The 19,233-nt window shown below is 42.1% G+C and overlaps 1 long non-coding RNA gene across 1 annotated transcript; it reads left to right on the forward strand.

The window, feature by feature from the left end:
- Positions 1 to 10,276: 10,276 nt before the first annotated feature.
- Positions 10,277 to 16,425, forward strand: LOC114219513 (uncharacterized). The gene is made up of 2 exons (XR_003611391.2): positions 10,277 to 12,752; positions 14,434 to 16,425. It is a non-coding gene; the product is annotated as an uncharacterized LOC114219513 (long non-coding RNA).
- The last annotated feature ends 2,808 nt before the right edge of the window (positions 16,426 to 19,233 follow it).

The raw sequence follows: 19,233 nt of genomic DNA on the forward strand, positions 1-19,233 counted from the left end.
CACAGATATGGCAGCTTAGCGGTCAATATCTAATTTCTGATCTACATATAATGTAGACGGTTGCTAAAAATTTTATCAAAACTAGACACATCTTTTCTCATTTGAGCATAGAGTTCATATATCTAATTGCCATTCCAGCTCCCTCTGTTGTGACTGAAATGTGAGGCTGGGGAGGAGTATCTTACTTAATCTTTGTAACTGATTTAATGGCCCAAAGACTGATTTCTGTTTTTTCCTGCTCATTCCATCCACATCAGCCAACACATGAGTCATAATCTTCAGGAAATATTTGCCAGGCATCAGATATGCGTATAACGTATCAGAACTACATAGGAATCTAGACAGCATTTAGTCTAACTCTCTTATTTTAAATATGAGAAGGGCACCTGGGTGGCTCAGTTGGTTAGGTGACTGCCTTCAGCTCAGGTCATGATCCTGGAGTCCCTGGATGGAGTCCTACATTGGGCTCCCTGCTCGGCAGGGAGTCTGCTTCGCCCTCTGACCCTCCCCCCTCTCTTGTGCTCTCTCTCATTCTCTCTCTCTCAAATAAATAAAATCTTTAAAAAATAAATAAATAAATATGAGAAAACTGGGGGATTTTCCCAAGGACAGGAACTGCTTTCTGTCCTGCTCTGTGCTTCCAGACACAGGGATTTGGTAAGATTTATGCTAATAAGAAAAGAACAATATAGGAGAGCATACGTTGTATCCCTCCAGCTACTCCAAAATAAAGGTGTAAATTCAGAGCTCACCCTTGAAAATTGGTCTAAGGCTCTTTCCCAAGATATGACTATCCACCTATATCAGAGTCTCTTGCAAGTCCTATTGAAATGCAGATTTTACGGCCTTACCCCAAATTTATCAAATCAAAATTGTGGAGGGGCCTGGAATATCCATGTTGAACTAGCCTTTTTGTTCTCCCCATGCACACTAAAGTTGGAAATCACAACTGGAAGTTATAGGGAGGTGCAAGTCCCAAAACTAGCAGAAGAAATCATGAATAAATTAACAGGTCATGACAAGCATATTTTGTTTCTGCTTCAAGATTTAGGCACAACAACTTGAAAGATTTTTTGGATCACTTTGGAAACATAGATTTGTCCTTTTACATGAAGCCATACACCTACACATTTTAGAAACAGATTCACATTGGATTTTCAAACCTAATTCTTCTTATTGAGGGAATCTCAAAAGTATTAACTTCAATCCCTGCTGTTTTATTCAGTGACTGTTTGCTTCCTTTCCCAAAAGCTGCTTCTAAAGTCAGTTCTCAAATTGTTTCCTCTGATCTGCTTGAGTTTGAACATGACTGTCACTTGCGCAAACGACACAGAATTCCTAGTTTGGCCGTGTGTCATGTAAATATATAAGATGTTCTTGGAAACGACCTCTGAAGAGTACCTTCACTTCTATCCACCCTATGTGCCTTGTGGTTTTGCATTCATTACAATGATAATCATCAGATTTGTTGACTCGCCATTACTATGATCACTTTGAAGCCCCTAAAACATGCCATTACTTACTGAATAAATTAATGTAAATTTGTGTCACAGATCCATTTAATTCCCCAGTGAATGCCAATTACTGTGAAACCTTAGAAAACAGTAATAGATGTATAGCTTTAAAAAAAAAAAAAAAACAGCTCCACCTACCGGGGTATTTTGGCCTTAGGCTATGAGCACATATTAATTCATAATTCTGTAAATAGGGCCATAAAATGTACTGCTTTCAAACAGCATTTTCCAAAACCACTGGCACCAGAGAGTTCTGTTTTGTTTTGTTTTGCTTTGCTTTGCTTTTTGACTCTCCCAGGAGGGCCAAGCGTATGATCCTCCTTCACAGAATCATTGGAACTTTGTTCCTGACTTTGCAACTCTTTTGTAGTTCTTTGTGGATGGTAGAAGCCCATGGCTTAGAATCACCTCTTAAAAGCAGGATGAGAAACCACCAGATCAACTTCTTAAGACAGACACAGTGCTTTTGGTCCAATTTCATGGACACGACCACTTTGTCTTGTTGTAACCCAAGACCTCCATTTAGTGAAAGAAAAACAAATGCTCTTCCTTCTTTGTGCAAAATCTCGTCACCGTTCTATTCCATACACACTTTAACGTCCCTGAGCAAATAACCCTAAGTACATTTTACTGCTATTCACATTCCTCTTCTGTCTTGCTATTGCCAAACTGATAACTTTGTGTCTTATGTGGTCCTAACCAGAGCTGCAAAATTATATACATTTTAGGATCTGCCATTTAACAAATGAAGTCCCTCTAGTCTCTTTTCTTCATATGATGCAGTATAGAAAGGGCAGAAAGTAGATGCTGTTGGGCCAATAGGAAGTTGACTTCGCTAGGAATTGAGACAATTGAATTCCAAACTTAGCTCTGTTATTCATTTCCTGTGTGATTTGGGACAAGTATCAAAGTCTTCACATCTCAGTTTCCTCATCTATAAAGTGAGAGGAGCGATTAGCCCATGTGTAGCAACTAGGTTATGCCCTGAATGATGTCTGTTGTGAATGCTGGAACAGGAAACAGTAGGAACATTTCATGTATGGACTAGAGACCACTTCACCCAAATATAAGCGTTCAAACCTTAGTTTCCTCATCTATACAATGGGAGAAATAAGACCTACTTCCTGAGAATTAAAATAGCTAATAAGTGTACAATGTTTGGCTCTATCCCTGGCAGGATTATGCCTTCAATCCATAAGTTCCAGCCCCTATTTTCAGCTCTTACTTCCTATGAAAGAATCATCTCTCCTCTCCCTTGGGAAGCCTCCAACTTGTTTTATTATGACAACACATTTGCTATTATTTTGCCTGCTGTTTCCAGCTACCCTAGGCTTTTTTGGATGCCATTCTTCAATCAGACTGTGTCAAACACATGTTATTGCTCATCTTCCAAGGTCAAAGTTTAGCACTTATTTTCTGACATGAGAAGACAGATATCCAGCTCTTTCTTCATGTGTATCATGCACTAATTGAAGACCTTTCCACTTATTTTTTTATTGAAAAACAAGAGGTGTTCTTTTTTTCCCAAAGATTTTATTTATTTATTTAACAGAGAGGGAGGACAAGCAGGGGGAGTGGCAGGCAGAGGAAGAGGGAGAAGCAGGTTCCCCACAAGAGCACCCAATGTGGGGCTCGATCCCAGGACCCTGGGATCATGACCTCAGCTGAAGGCAGACGCTTAACCGACTGAGCCACCCAGGTGTCCCACAAGAGGTGTTATATTAACATTTATAGAAGAAAAAAATAGAGATCACCCTGCATAATTGTTGCACTGGTAAAAACATCATATCAATTGTGTCACTGATGTATTCATTAAACCCTTAAAAATGAAACAGTGGCTACAACTTAAGAACTCCTTTTAAACCGAACTGTAGTTTTATTTTCATCCCAGAGAAGCTTTGAAAACCAACAAACTCAATTTTATGAACTAGGAACGATTGCTGAAATAACTCTTCTGAAAGAACCAGTATTGCTCCCAAAATCAGTTTATATGTTTGAAAATCACTTATAGTGACTTAAAACTAATCCCATCCAAAATCCCATCCAAAGCACATAGTGATTTTGATTGAGAGTCAATTTGTCTGCTCACCCCACCAAAAAAAGAGAGAGAGAAAAGAAAGGAGAGAGAAAGAAAAAGAAAAAGGAAGAAAGAAAGGAAAGAAAGAGAAAGAAAGAAAGAAAGAAAGAAAGAAAGAAAGAAAGAAAGAAAGAAAGAAAGAAAGAAAGAAAAGAAAAGAAAGAAAGAAGAAAGAGAGAGAGAGAGAAAGAAAAGAAAAAGAAAGAAAGAAAAGGAAAGAAAGAAAGAAAGAAAAGAAAAAGAAAGAAAGAAAGAAAGAAAGAAAGAAAGAAAGAAAGAAAGAAAGAAAGAAAGAAAGAAAGAAAGAAAGAAAAAGAAGGAAGGAAAAAGAAAGAAAGAAAGAAAAGAAAGAAAAGGGAGGAAAGAGGGAGGGAGGGAAGGAAGGAAGGAAGGAAAGGAAGGAAAGAAAGAAAAAAGAAGGAAAGGCCTTAGTTTCTACAGCACTGGGAACATGAATTATGTGAGAGTACCCTTCCCTCTGCTTCTGCTACTTCCCACGACAAGAACATAAGACTGTTAGCTTTTTTTTTTAAGATTTATTTATTTATTTGAGAGAGAGTGCACACCCACATCAGGGGAGGGGCAGAGAGAGAGAACCTTCAAACAGACTCCCCTGCTGAGCTCGATCCCATGACCCATGAGATCATGACATGAGCCAAAACCAAAAGTTGGACACTTAACCGACTGAGCAACCCAGGCACCTCAGATTTTTTTTTTTTTCCAGAGAAAGAGAATCTTAAGCTGGCTCCACGCCCAGGGCAGAGCCTGACACGGGCCTCAATCTCACAGCCCTGAGAAAATGACAAGCCAAAATCAAGAGGCAGACACCTAACTGACTGAGCCACCCAGGTGTCCCCAAGACTGTTAGCTTTTAAAGAGGGGCTTCCAGATTCTGCTTAGGAAAGTACTCAAATTTCCCCCTGCCTCTCCTGGCATGCCACACTCTTACCATACTTCTATTCACATGCATCATACTATAGTGTCATTATTTGTTTTCACTCATTCATTCATTCCACAAATAGTAAGCACCAAGAATGTTCCAGACACTACCCTAGGTCCTAGGGATTCAGCAGGGAGCAAGTTAGAATTGCTTCTTGTTTTCATGGAGATAAAGACTAGAAAAAAGGCAAACGTGCAAGAAATTAATAAAACTTAAAAAGGAAGATGCCAGGGCTTATTCATTAACATAAATGCAGGACTTAATATGGCACTTGGCACATATTTGTTCCCAACCCAACTGTCCCCATCCTTCCCGCACAAAGGAGAAACTAAAAGAGCATTTGGTAAAGAATGAAAAAATTGTTAAGAAATGGATAAAAGGGCTCAAACTTCTGTTAAAAAAATATAAGCATAATTTTTCATCTCAAGTTTTGCCTCCAACAGAACACAGCTCCTGCTGGGCCCTACTAACTCAAAGTTGAATGCAAATTCTATTTTTAGTGGATAATCTAGTGTTTACCTTAACTGTGAGACACCTAATTATAAGCTGTCATTAGAAAATTTGCATCATTGTACTTGCAAAAGCAAACTCACCAAAAATAGGACAGTTTCTCATCTTTTAGTATGTTCACATTATATCAATTGTCTCAGGGAAAATCCATAGGAGTCCAAGCTGTGTTTCTCCATTTCAATTGCTTCTGGAATACTCACCGTCATTAAGATGAGCAGAAACATGACATAGTTTCAATTCCATTAGTGTTTGCCTTGTTTGGTTTGTTTTGGAGCTAAGGGGCTGTTTGTCATTTCAGTCATCACAGATAAAGGCTGCTCAACGGCATGCCCACACATCCGGGGCTGGCTTCCTCAGGTCAGTGAAACATTCGAGAAGCACTAGCAGTGATGTCAACGATGAAGAACTCCCTCGCTAGTGTCTGCAGCCTTTTTGTAGTCCTCCCTAATAATAGGACAAAGGATTCTAGGTCTGAAGTATATCCATTAATAATTATATGATCATATTTTTTCTAACAAGTTCAGCTTTTTTTTTCCCAAGCTGGTCTTTTCATCAATGGTTCTAACAGTGATTCACTGATTAGAATTTTCACCCTCATCCACCTTATCTTCTCCTCTCTCACTTCTAGGGGAGGTGTTAATATAAATGAGCAAATAACAGGGGGAAAAAAAAGGATCTTAGATTAATCAATCCCTGAAAATCTGAAAGTGACTTTTGTCACTATTATAAATCAATATGCAGGATCTCTTTAAATTCTGGATAAAAAACCATATGGCAAAACCATGATTAGAAGGTAAATAAATATAATGACTTTAACAAGATCTTGGATTTATTTTGCTGCTTTAAGAAAGGATAGGATAGATTGTTTTTTTCCTTTGGTCTCCTTCATACAATGATGATTACATTAAGGAGAAGTTTCAAAATTTCCACGTTGTGTATCTGGGCTTTTAACCTCTCCCAAAGATCAGATAAAGCCTGCCAAACCAAAAAGCATTCTTGGCTCCTGTACACAGCTCAATCTTTAAATAGGAGTTTCAGCACGTCCAGGCAGGAGAAAAGACTTCTCCTGAGTCTTTATCTATTGATTAACTATAGAGGATATTCTGTTTAAAATGAATCTTGAATACTCTCTAAAATAAGTGTTACTCTATTTTGGAGTAAAAGGTTTAAAGGGGAAAATGAGACATATGTGCCCTTCCCCTGCCCTGCAAATATATGTTACTTTACATTTTTGCCCATGATATTTCTATAAAAAGCTAGAGGCAGAAGGAAAAACCATTTGACAATGAGAAAAATCCAAGATCAAATGCTAATTACTACTCTACTGGGCAGAAGTCATGTGGTGAGTGGCTCCCCACTAACACATTAGGAATTGCCCGAAGACCTTTGGTTAAACTACTGATGTGCCCCACACCTCAAAAGGCGTCAGGGAGAACTTCCATCTTCTGTGATTCTGATGGTTAAGTTCCAAAATTCCTAGATAGAAATCTCAGGAGCAGACATCACATTGTTAAGAGATCGTTTAAAGTGAGAATTCCTCCAGTGTTCTTTTATGGTCATTATCTTTGTAATTATTACAAGTGGTGTATCAGCTAGGAAAACAGAAACCGCTCTGTCTTTTCTTCAAAAAGAAGAAATTTAACACAGGGAATTAGTTGCATAAGTAATAGGAGAGCTGAGAAGCCAAATGGGATGATGAATTCTAATTTCAAGTCAGGAATTAGCAGTGGTAGGATGTCATTATCTTGGGCAGGAAATGGAAAGACACAAGGTGGAGGTGATGTCATCAAAGATCAGAAATGGTCAAAGCATGAGCTAGATCCACAATGGAGGACTTCCCAGCAGGAACTGAAACTGTAGAGGGAAACAATAGTCCCAACAGGAATTAGAATCATGAAGGTGACTTAGCAACTGCTAGAGACACCACTAGAAATGCAATGAATGGAAGAAATACGCTGGCTTCTCCCTGTCTCCTACCTTCCAATCTCTACCAATGCCTTCCATTGGTCAAAACTAGGAAAATAGGGCAAGGGAATCTGGGAAATGTAGTTCACTGAAATGCAGAGCCAAACTGAGGATGTTTGGGAAATAGATAGGAGAGAAAACAGGTAAATGTCTGGCAAAAATGACTATAGCTAGACTCACCATTTGGGATCTCTGTTTAGCTTGAGGAGTCTTCATTAAAAAAACAAGCCCTTAAGACTACCAGCTGCTAGATGAGGTGCCTGGGTGGCTCAGTTGGTTAAGCCTCTGACTCGATTTTGGCTCAGGTCATGACTCAGGGTTGTGAGATCGAGGAAGCCCTCCACCCGGTTCCATGCTGGGCATGGAGCCTGCTTAAGATTCCCTCCCTCCCTCTCCCTCTGCCTCTCCCCCTGCACCCCCTCAAAAAACAAAGCAAAACAACAAAAAAACTCACGACTTCCAGGTGCTAGAAACTGATAGATTGAGAGCTTTGATTACAATGATCTATGTACCCATGCATCTTCCCTGAGCTACACAACAAAAATATTGGACATATTTTTGAGTCTTCATATCTCAGTAGTCAATTTGCTAGTTAATAGCCACATCTGCCCATCCATGAAAGTTTAAAAAAGTTGAACAAGTGCTTTCAGTCAAAGAACAGACTCAGGGAAGAAAATCTGTGAATCCATGAAGTGTTTGTTCTCAGAGAATAGAAGAGCAGATTGACTTAAAATAAAACCTGCAGAAAGCATGGCCATCAAAATGATTGTCTAAGAAGTCAGTGATTAAACTTTGGCCACCCTGCTTTGGATCACAATTGATCTTAACTCCAAATTTTCATATGACTGATTGTAACACTTTTTTAAGCCTTTATCTGCCAAACCAAATACATCAGTCTAGCTTTATATCCTACTTAGTGGAGCATAAAAATGATGAAAGCTAAATGATCATGCAAGAGAGAGAACTTAGATTTTTTTTTTTAAGACACTGACTCTATTAGTTTAATAGTACTCATCAGCACAAAATCCTGTGATTTAAAAAAAAAAGTACTTAAAGAAAAGACTCTTTGGAGCATTCTATTCTGCATTCCTCACTTGGTTTCGATGGCAATACCTTCTCTTCCAAACCCAGTTCAAATGTCACCTCTGAACCTTTCTCTGTCTTGTTCCTTTTTGTTCGGATAGCACCTTGTACAAGCCTAAATGGTTGTACTTATAATATTTTATTGGAAGTATTTGTTGCCAGTCTCTCTACCAGTAATTTAGATCAAAACAACCTGTCAAAAGCAATTTAACTTCACAAATTGGACAAATATAAGTCCATTTTGCACTATAATGTGGTCAAAAATTAATACCCCCAGTCCCTGTTGCCAAGCTTGATCATTTTGTTGGAGAATGGGGTTGTTTGGGGTAATGCTTTGTGAGTCCCGAATTTAAGCATTTTTTTGTCATTTTTTTCAGAACCAGGACTGGAGCTTTTCTTATTTTTGCTAATGTATTTTCAGCTAGTTGTTGCCACTCTGTGTTATTTGTAAAAGTTGAAACAACCAAAATATCCAATTTAGGAGATTGGTTGAAACAGTTTTGCAGTATTAGGAGCCAAATCGGAACAACTTCAAAGTCCAAAATTGATTGGCTAGAAGACAATGTGTAAGAAAAATATAGAAAAATATTATGATGCCTATTCATCCTTGACACTAGCTCATAGTATATAATAAGTACCTAATAAATGAGTGTGTGCTGTAGACTAAATGTGTTCCTCCAAGAGTTACATGTGGAAAACTAATTCTCAGTGTGATGGTATTTGGAGGTGTAGCTTTTGGGAGGTGATAGGTCATGAGAATGGAGCCCTCATGAATGGGACGAGTTCCCTCATGAAAGAGAACCCAGAGAGCTCTCTCACCCCCTTCACCACATGAGGAACCAGGAATCAGGCCCTCACACGACACCTCACACAAATCTTCTGGCACCCTGATCTCAGACTTCCCAGCCTCCAGAACTATGAGAAATAAATGTTTATAAGCCACCCAGTCTATGGTACTTTGTTATAGCAAACTGAATGGACTAAAACAGCATGGATATAATTTTTCTTCTTTTTTCTCGGAGTTCAATCCATATCAATAGATGGCACTCATTCTTCCAGGCATTCAACAAATATGTGTATATTCAAAGGTCTTTCTTTATCAAAGATTTTGCATGAATGCGCTCCTTCAAATGTGATTCTACTGAGTTAAGATGCTATTTTTCGAAATGGGGAATGAACATTATTTCTCTCCCTACTCTTCCCTCAGACAGTCTGTTTCTCTCATTCCCAGCTTCTCCATTCCTTACTCCTCCTCCCCAAATGTTAAGCAAAAGTCTCACTATCCATAAACCATATGCTGGGACAAAGTTATTCCTTTCATAAGTTAATTTCCACCCAACTCTAAGAATTTCATTTAGACAACACTCCTGAGGGCTCTCCATATCAGAGTTGTATATTACCGCTAAAGGCACAGGGGGAAAAAGAGAATTAGAAAGCTCATAAATTGTTTTTGAGTGGTTATCTGCTTCCAAAGGCTGAATGAGAGGGTGATTACAACAGACATCCTTTATAACCGATCCTAGCAAAGTGTTGACTGGTTTTATTTCCAGTTTATGATACAGGAGATGTGAAATCTAATGTGGTATATTAATGAACATTAATGGTCTATAATCAGTTTATAACAAGAAATCAGAGTTAAACAATTAGCTTGCTTAAAATGTAATTAATAAAATTACTAATTCAGGTCAGGATTTAATTGCTTTTGGCAAGACTTTTGTTGGACTTACATTAAGTTGCAAGCCCATCAGAGTACTGCAGAGAAGTGGTCTTTTTACAGAACACAAATGGCCTTACATATGGTATGCACCCATAAGTACCCATCCCACAAACCATGGAGAGTAGGCATGCTGCTTTTTTTTTTTTTTAATGAAGCGCTAAAATGAAACAAGAATAATGGGACATTTGGGGGCACCTGGATGGCTCAATGGGTTAAGCGTCTGCCTTCAGCTCAGTTAATGATCCCGGGGTCCTGAGATCGAGCCCTGCCTCGGGATCCTTGTTCCACAGGGAGCCTGCTTCTCCCTCTCCCTCTGCCTGCCACTCCCCCTGCTTGTGCTCTCCTACGCTGTCTCTGTCAAATAAATAAATAAAATCTTAAAAGAAGAAGAAGAAGAATGAGGCATTTGGATTATGAGAACAGAAAGGTCATATTTTAGAGCAGTTTCCATAAAATACATTATTGGGCAACATCAACCATCAGGTTTAGTGCTGAATTTTTAAATGCCCAATGCAAATAATAATAATATCAACATTCTCATATTTGGCTTTTTATGGCATACCTTCACATACATTATTTCCTTTAATCATTTTAATGGAGAAAATGTCATTCATATATGTATGTACTATGTATACATGTTTCAATGTAAACAGCACATGTTGGCACATATCCAGAATACACACCAAAGAACATGAAGACAAGAAACTGCTAGTATGGTGTCAGATGAGCGATTTTTGACCTAGAGTCCATGCACGGATGGGGCCTGTGAGGGTATGCACATTTTTCAGGGATGAGGATCTGAAATTTTAATCAGACCCTCAAAGGGGAAAGAAGATGAGAAATGTTGGAAACCCGCTATTCTAGATAGATGCTACAGTCACCAAGTATATATAGTTGGTCCAGTTAACCCAGGAGCTCCCCAAATGTAGGTTCTTTGCCTTATTTGTATCTGGAGAATTTTACTGAAGTTGCTCATCTTTCTTCCATGATTCTGGCTAATATATGGTGAAGAAGGTGAGCCTTTTTTTTTAATCCATTTGGGAGCTTCTATTAGAATACCAAGGAAGAGATGCACATGTGGAAAAGGAAGTTGCTACTGTGTGTGACACTCTATGTATTTTCTGCTAGACCAGGTAAGCTCGGCCAGGGGCAAAGTGCATCCTGATACACTTTGGAAAGCCAAGTATAGTCTCTCAAGTCACTGGGGTGCTCTTTAAAAGATCTGTTTTATTCATTTGTTAGGTAATCAAAAAGTGACAGTCTAAATCCTGAGACAGACTTTGAAAAATTCTGTTACAAAGCAACTCATGGGGAGAAAATGTACATCCACTGGGAGCAAAACTGAATCAGCCAGCATCACCCAGAATTAATTAAAACAATGCCACGGTCATTCCAAATACTGAGATAGCTACACATGTCAACTTCCTGCAATGGGAAATTATATAGAAGTGATTTATTTTCATTAAGTCCATTTTCTAAGTGCTGCTTCTGAGAACGTGCATTGGTTTCCTGTACGTCATAAGCCAAGACCTGATTTGTGTTTGTGTTCCAATTTTCCTCAATATTTCCCCCAAATACTCTGTTTTATGGTTATATGTGCAATCGATCTCTATACAGAGATTTATGTCAAAATAGATGCCACAAGCTAGGAAATGCTAAATTAATCCCATTACTCTCTTTTGTGGGAAAGAAATGCTTGTGTTGACCAAATACCAGCCTAACTGGCTGCTCTCTGCCTGGATTAATATGTTCCAGAATGGGATTCCTGAGCAGCAGGGGTGTCCATTAAAACATTAATTCCTGGGCTATCCTAGAAACACTAACACTGAGCCGCTAAGTAGGAAAATAAATATAGATGTTTCCTTTCACCCAGAATCCATACCATGTGTAACTTTTTATTGCCAAGCTATTGAGATTATGATGAAAATTGTCCTTAATACCAACATAATAACAACAGGAACAAAAACAAGAAAAACAAAACGGAAACCAGAATCCTAAGCGTAACAAGTAAAAGGATCAGGTGAATGGGAGTTCAGGAGAGGATCCGTTCTAAGGAAACTGATGAAGGGTTGGCCCAGTTCTGCTTGACATTACAGAGTTGATTCATAATAAACCACCTCCATCCCTAGACCCTGATTAAAAGCAACAAAAGACAAAATCACTGAAGCAACCCAACCCTCAGGGGCTCAGCTGCTTTTCTGCCCAGAGAACAGCCACCCAGATAATGCCCAGTGTCCCTGCTCCCCTGGCTCTTCCTTGCACCCTCTCAGGCCCTGTCCTGCCCTGGCACCTCCAACTCATGCCTTACAAGCCCCAGCCGCTTCCCTCCATCATTTCCTAGAGAGCAAATCCTTCAAGCAAGGCCAGGAGCCAATTCTGGATTTGACAGGTGTCTGACTTGGAGAGATCTCAAGCATGTTTCTTGAGCACTCAGCGTGGGCCCAACAGCTTTTGTTGTTTCCAGAAAGCCCATTCAGGACACTGCCAAGGACCACAGAGCTTGGTGCCCTGTGACCAGGAGCATGCCACTTCATCAGAACACACAGGCTGCCAACAAACCTGTCGCCCAGGAAAAACAAAGCAAAGCCCTGTGTTCACAGACTGTCTGGTCTCCCTACTACGAGAGAGCCATTGGATGGGGAAATCTAATCAACAGGCATCTCTTGAGCAACCAATAATGTGCTGTCCACCAGGACAGGCCACGGGTTCTGAGATAGGAAAGCAAGATGACCAGTTTTGGAGTTCGAATCCAGCTCTGCTTCTTGCTAGCTCGAAGCTAGGGGGGCCTTCCTTTAACTGATTCTTCAGCTGTTGATTGAGTGAATGCCTACCATGTGCCAGTCATTATTCCAGGGGATTGGGAGACATCAGCGGACAAAGAGATGAAGCTTCCTGTTTCCTGGGCAGCTGGCATTCCAGCAGAAGACAACCAACTTCATAAATAAGGTAACTATTGAACATTAGGAGATGAGAACTATGGGAAAATGTAGAAGTGGAGCAGGGTAAGACAGTCAGAGACGTAGGGATAGTACATGCTGTACATGTTGCAGCATGAAGAGCAGGTGGTCAGGGTGGACCTCAGTGAGAACAAGAGATTGGAACAAAGGCAAGAAGATATGAAGAATTAGCCAAGGAGCTATTTGTGTTATCCAGGGAAAGAGTGTTCCAGGCAGAGGGAGTGGCTAGAGCCAAGGACGCAAGATACAATAGGGCCAATGCCTGGGTGGCTCAGTCGGTTAAGCATCTGACTCTTGATTTCAGCTCAGGTCGTGATCTCAGGGTTGTGAGATTGAGCCCTGCATCGGGCCCTGCACTCAGTAGGGAGTCTGCTTGAAGATTCTCTCCCTCTGCCCCTCCCCCCACTTGTGTACCCTTGCTAATTCTCTCTCTCTCTTTCTCTCTCTCTCTTTCAAATAAATAAATAAATCTTCAAAAAAAGATACAATGGAGCAAGGGGATGGGGCATGGAAGGTCAAGGAACAACAAGGAGACAGGGCAGGAGTGAAGTGTGTGAGAGCATGAGAAGCAGGAGGGGGCAGGAAGTACCCGTGGGCCAGCAGATTCTTGGGAAGGAGGGGGTCACACTGGAGAAGGGACAGAGAGCAGGTGGGGGCCTTCCCAGGAGAAGACTGCTTAGCACCAGGGAATCTGGAGTGCTGCCCCTCTCTGGAATTCCTTGCAGGTAGGAGAAGCAAGTTGCAACTGTTCTGGCTGGGGCTTCTCCCACCTCTCTTATGGCATCAAGAGGGAGAAGTCTCCCCTTACTTCAGAGGTGCAGACACTTAGATGGGCATCTATTGCAGCCAGATTTCCAAAAGTGGGTCTCATTCCTTCACAAGGACCTCCCCACCCAGGGAGGAGCCCAGCACAGTGAGGTGGTGTGGATTCCTTCCCCTCAGACCATACACTGTGCTTTCCTTTCCAGCCTTACCCTTCAGCCTAGAGGGAGAAGAGAAGATGAGCAATGACAAGAAGGGCCAGGGGCCCTAGTGGCCATCCCAGGATCTGTTCCACTTGCATGTAAATGAATTTCAGGAGTTATTCATCCAGATTGTGGCCCAGCAGCTTCCCGTTCCTCTTCCCCTTCCAGGAACTAGCTGTCTGGTCCCTCCCTGTTCCACAGCAGGTTGCCGCTAAAAGTGTTGGGTCCCAGGGAGGAGACCCAATTCCCGAACCCCAGTGCCACCCTTGCCTGTATTTACCAAGAGAGGGTTTCGAGAGAAGACTTAGGCAGTGACTTTGACCTCAGTGCATTTTTAAATGAGTTGGGGGAAACAAAACTGCTATAAGAGACCAGGGTGAGCTTTGGGAGAGAGAATTAATGCACAATAAGCGCCACCGGTGATCAGAAAGGAAGAGAGCCAGGGGACCTGGAAGATTCTATGGAAGGTAAGAAATTTAAGAATAAGGCCAACAGGGCAACCAGACTCATGATGGGATGTTGAGGACAAGTTAAAAACAAGTTGCATAAGCAGGGTGGAGCCAGACTAAGTCGGGTGTTGAAAGACAGGGGAAAAGTTTAGAATTCTCCAGGAAGAAACACCGGGTCGTTGCAGATTTCCCATGCTGGGCTGCTGCTGCTGATGGCAGCACAGCTGCACAGCCCTCCCCGCTTCTCATCACACAGGAGCCTCCTCCAGACAGCGAGCCACACCCCCGCTTCATGGCCGGGAGCAAACGCTGCCCAGGTCCCAGTGAGTGGGCAACCACAGAGAGGGTTCCTCTTGAATGGATCGGATCTCTGGGGAAGCTTGTCGACCCTGATACTCTATTTCTGGCAGCCAAAGAAGGCTGCCAGGATATGGGAAGTTCTGCATATGAAAATAATGTCAGTCGCCTCTGGAGGGGAGGTTGGAAGCAAAAGCACTCTGAAAACTCACAGATGGTAAGCCCAGACTGCACTGTTCTGGCACCATCCTTTTTTTTGTTCTTTTATTTTGCATTTCCAGGTTCCAATCACAGTGGTCGGGGAAACGTCTCATGACTGAGAGCTGGGTTGGGTGAGGGGAGACAGACAGCAAGAAGGGGCTTCAGGGTCCATTACTACCACCACCCCCCCGGCCCGGCTGTGGCCAACTCCTCACCTCGCCAAAGCAGATGGTCACCAGGACATACACAGATGACCCCTTGCCTTCCACTTCGTGTCCCCTCTCATTTTGATACCCACCTATGAAGGAAGGAGCATTCTCCTCTCCCTTTCCCATCGGCCAAGGACGTCCCTTGGGTCAAGTCCTTCCCTTGGGTCAAGTCCTTCCCTTGGGTCAAGTCCTCTCCCTTCCCTACTCGGGCCTCATAACTTCGCCTAACGGCTGAAAAACTGCAGGGGAGGAAAGGAAAGGGCGAATGTATCCCCATTACATATTCCCTGTCAGCCCTCCTTCAGGGGGTAGAGGTTGGGCTGGGGAGTGCTTGCTGCCAGGAAAAGGACTAGTGATCTACATTTTCTAGTGTAAAAAATAGTTCCTCCTTCCCTCTCTCCCAGGGTTTCCCTGGTTGAATTCCTTGATCTCTTCATTCGGTCAACAGGGCACACTGACTCATGCTCCATGGAGAGTGTCATACTGCTTACGTGGATGGTCTGCATAGCTGCGGTCCCCCAGCAACTGCCAAGGCCCTCACCCAGCAGCCCCTGCACACCTCCGCAGGCACCGTGCCAGATCCTGCTCGACGTTCGGCAAGGGCCAGCTGTGTGGAGAAACTCTGGAAAAAGCCAGATGTGGGTAACCCATCTGCCCAGATGGCAGCTTCTCAGCTCTGATCTGGTTTGGTTACCAGTCAAATCTCAGCCAAACTCTGGGGCCTCTGCATCTCCCGGTACTGAAGTACAGACTGAAGCACAGCTGACTACTCGTGCAATTTGGCAAAATGTCAGGGAATCAAGAGGAGACTTGGGGAGGCAGGAAGGAAGCCCCACTGGGAGTGCTGGGAAGCCGTGCGGCTCTGGAAGGGGACGGGGGCGCGTCTCTGAAGGCAGGCGGCAGCCTGGCCTGGCACATATGCAGTAAGCATTTGGTGGATGGTGGGCCTGTTTTAAGGTTGATGATCTCAAGGAGACCTGCACCAGGCTCCCGAAAGCTGAGCTCCAGCCGAGGTTGAGATCAGCTCTTGGAAAAGATCATGGCACTTTACAGGACAACATACACTAAGGCAAAGTTTAGCTGGGGGAAGTTCCCAGCTCTAGTTGTGAGATGTATTCTTGGGGTTTTAAAAGACAAACCCCAGATCTGGGTTTTCCTGCCTTCCAACGAGAAGGCCCCCTCTGCCGAACCGTTTGTCCACATGCCATCAGAGGCACGGAGGAGAGGGCCTCAACGCTAAGAGGCTGGCTCCCACCGCCGAACTCAGCCTCCCGCTGCCACACTGGTGAACCATATAGATTGTTCCCCTGGCATCTCCCGTCTTTCACAAAAACATGGTGTTGTGCCTGTACCACAATATTCCAGGGTAATTTGGCTCAACATTGCAGAGTGTTGGCAGTACTTAACAGCCTTGTAAAGATATATTGGCAAGGGTTGTTGGCCATGTGATAATTTTTTCAACCGCAGTGTTTGGACTAGAGTTAAGTGTGTGTATCATTTATTTAAAGTTCATGCTATTAATTAATAAATGTCTGCTTTAATCCTGCCTGTCATTTACTTCTAGAAAAAGGGGGATAAGGGTGTTGTTGTGTGTTTTAAAACAAAAAATCTCAGAATAGCAGCATGAACTACGAGTTGGCCATGAACTCAGGCATGTTACCAGTGACCTAGACCCTCCCTCTGCCATCATTCTTACCCTGTCCTTGGCTCTGTGCTCATCTCATTCCTGGGATATGCAGCCTCCAAGCACATGACTCCCAATTGCCCTGGCTTCCTAAAGATTTTCTTTCTCCTGGACCAGCCAGCCTCTTAGAGAACTGTAACCCATAAAATTTCTAAAAGCAGAAGTGGACCCTTGGCATTCTGACCCTGTTCACCCTCTTCTGAGCCACATGACCACGTTGAGTATAATCCTGAGCCATTAGCTATGGCTTATTATGCAGCCACTCAGTCTCTATGCCAGTTGCCGCTGGAGATCCTAGGGCAGCAGGAGCACCAAGGATTTACACAGAAGCCTCCCTAGTGTAGACTCAGGACCAGGACCAGTTCTATGTCTTTGGCCTCATAATTTCCACTCAGCCCAGTTTAAAATCTACTGTAGCCACTTTGGTCCTAGCAAGGGAAGAACTGCCTCTGGACAGTCCAGATAAGCTGTCCCTCCTGCTATGGAAACTGGTATTCATTAGGTAAGGTACTGGGCTAAAGTATACCCATCTCCTCCTCTAATGAGATATTTTAGACAGAAAGAAGAAAGGATGATCTACTGCCACACACTGAGTTTATAGACTCAGCATGTCCTTGAGTTTGTGTGAATCCAGAGTAGTCTTCAGAGGGTTACAAGGGGCATAAACTCAGGGGGTTAGTTAGGCTGATAGGTGTTCAGGATGACTGCAAGCTATCATAAAAATGCACTTACCTTTTATTCTTTCCACCTAAAGAGCACACTCCTGAATAGATGCTATCAATTTCCATTCTCAAAACCCTTCTTTGGATGTCAAAGAAATGTCCAGAGCACCCAAACTATCCTGGCGGTAAGGGAGTGGCATTGCAAGCCTGGCTGAGAAAACAACACAACACAGGAGGTCACAAGGCTAGAGTAATACAAATCATTGGGTCACTATCTTCAAAAAAGGACAATTGGCAAACTAATACCTGGTAACCATGTTTACCTTTACCCAGGGTCACTAATGAAAGGCAGAATGTACCAGTACACTGCCCTGAACAACTAGGGAGAAAAAGAAGGTTTTTAGAAATCTATTCTAAGCACACAATCAGAAACACAGGCAAAAATTTATATTCCATTAGCACTGCAATATTATTTATAATAGTGAAGAATCAAAACCAACCTACATTAGAAGTAATAAGAGAAATAGCTAAAAAAATTAAGGCACATCAATAAGTCAGAATATTGCATTGCCATTAAAAAGGATATTAACCAAAAGGATTTAATGATGTGAGAAAATATTCATGATTAAGTAAAAAGCAGATAAAAATTGCATGTGCAGTATGAGTGGGACTATATTAACAGTTCATAATCTCATTTTTATTTTCTGCTGTGTTTTCCAGATTTTCTTCAAAGAACGTGCATTACTTGTATAATCAGAGAAACCTGAAGACAGAACTAGAGATTTTAAGTGATAAGATAATCACTTTACACAATATATAATGTTTCTCAAGATAGTTAACTCCCCAATTGCATAAAAATAAGATTTATTTCCACATGCAGTTTATTAATTGAACAAATACTTATTCAGTGCCTACAATTTGCTGGTTATTTATTTCTATAACCAATATTTATTGGTATACCTACTGAGCAGGAGGTACCGAAAATAACAAAATGGATTTTCTGCCCTTTTGGAACTAGGAATCTGCTAGGAATTGGTGATACCGAGATAAAAAACAAAAATCCTCCTCTCAAGCAACTGCAGAACCCAGAGAAAGAGATGGACAAGTTAATGAAAGATGATGATGCCTAGCATGAGGGTTAATACTCTGCTGAGGATCCATGGGGTGCATCTGAGGAGGTCTGCAAAGGACGGAGGGAAGAAGCCATATTGGTCAGGTGAAAGTCCTCAGCCCAAATGCAGGTGAAGTCATGGTTTCTTTCTTTTGTCTTGGATTAGCTCCCTAACTTTACATTATTCTTCCTACTCAAGTAATTTCAGCTGTGTTCAAAATAGGCAACTTAAAAAAGAGTCCATTTTTAATTGAAAACAAAAAAGATCTGAGTTCTCCATGTCTATACCCACCCCACTGCTTAACAGAGCAGTCTGCCACAGCTGCAGACTGAATGTGTCCCCCAAAATTCATGTGTTGAAATCTATGTGATGGTGTTTGGAGTTGGGGCCTTTGGGAGGTGCTTAGGTCATGAGGGTAGAGACTTCATGAATGGGACTCGTGTCCTTATAAGAGACCCCAGGGAGCTCCCTCGTTCCTTCCACCATATGAGGACACAGCAAGATGGCAGTCAATGAACCAGGAGCTGGGTTCTCACCAGACACCAGATCTGCCAGTGCCTGGACTTTGGACTTCCCAGCCTCCAGAACTGGGAGAAATACATGTTTGTCGTTTACAAGTCACCCAATCTGTGGTATTCTGTTAAGCAGCCTGAGTGGACCAGGACAGCCACCTTTATTAAGAACACTGAGGAACGCTTAGTTTCGCAATAACAAAAAAGCTTAGAGCCAAGGCAAAGCTGGGGAAGGGGCCACATTTGTCTTCAGTCTCTTTCCTTTCCACCTTTCAAATGGCTTCAAAATTTACTAGTGACCCACAGATGCAATCCTGCACTTTTCATAGGAGAGCCTAAATGGGATTCCCAAATCTCATTTCATCTAATTAGCCGGAGA

The sequence above is a fragment of the Eumetopias jubatus genome, unplaced genomic scaffold (genome assembly GCF_037043125.1).
Source record: "Eumetopias jubatus isolate StellerSeaLion01/CBP00866 unplaced genomic scaffold, mEumJub1_p1.0 scaffold_6, whole genome shotgun sequence".
NCBI classification, from domain to species: domain Eukaryota; kingdom Metazoa; phylum Chordata; class Mammalia; order Carnivora; family Otariidae; genus Eumetopias; species Eumetopias jubatus.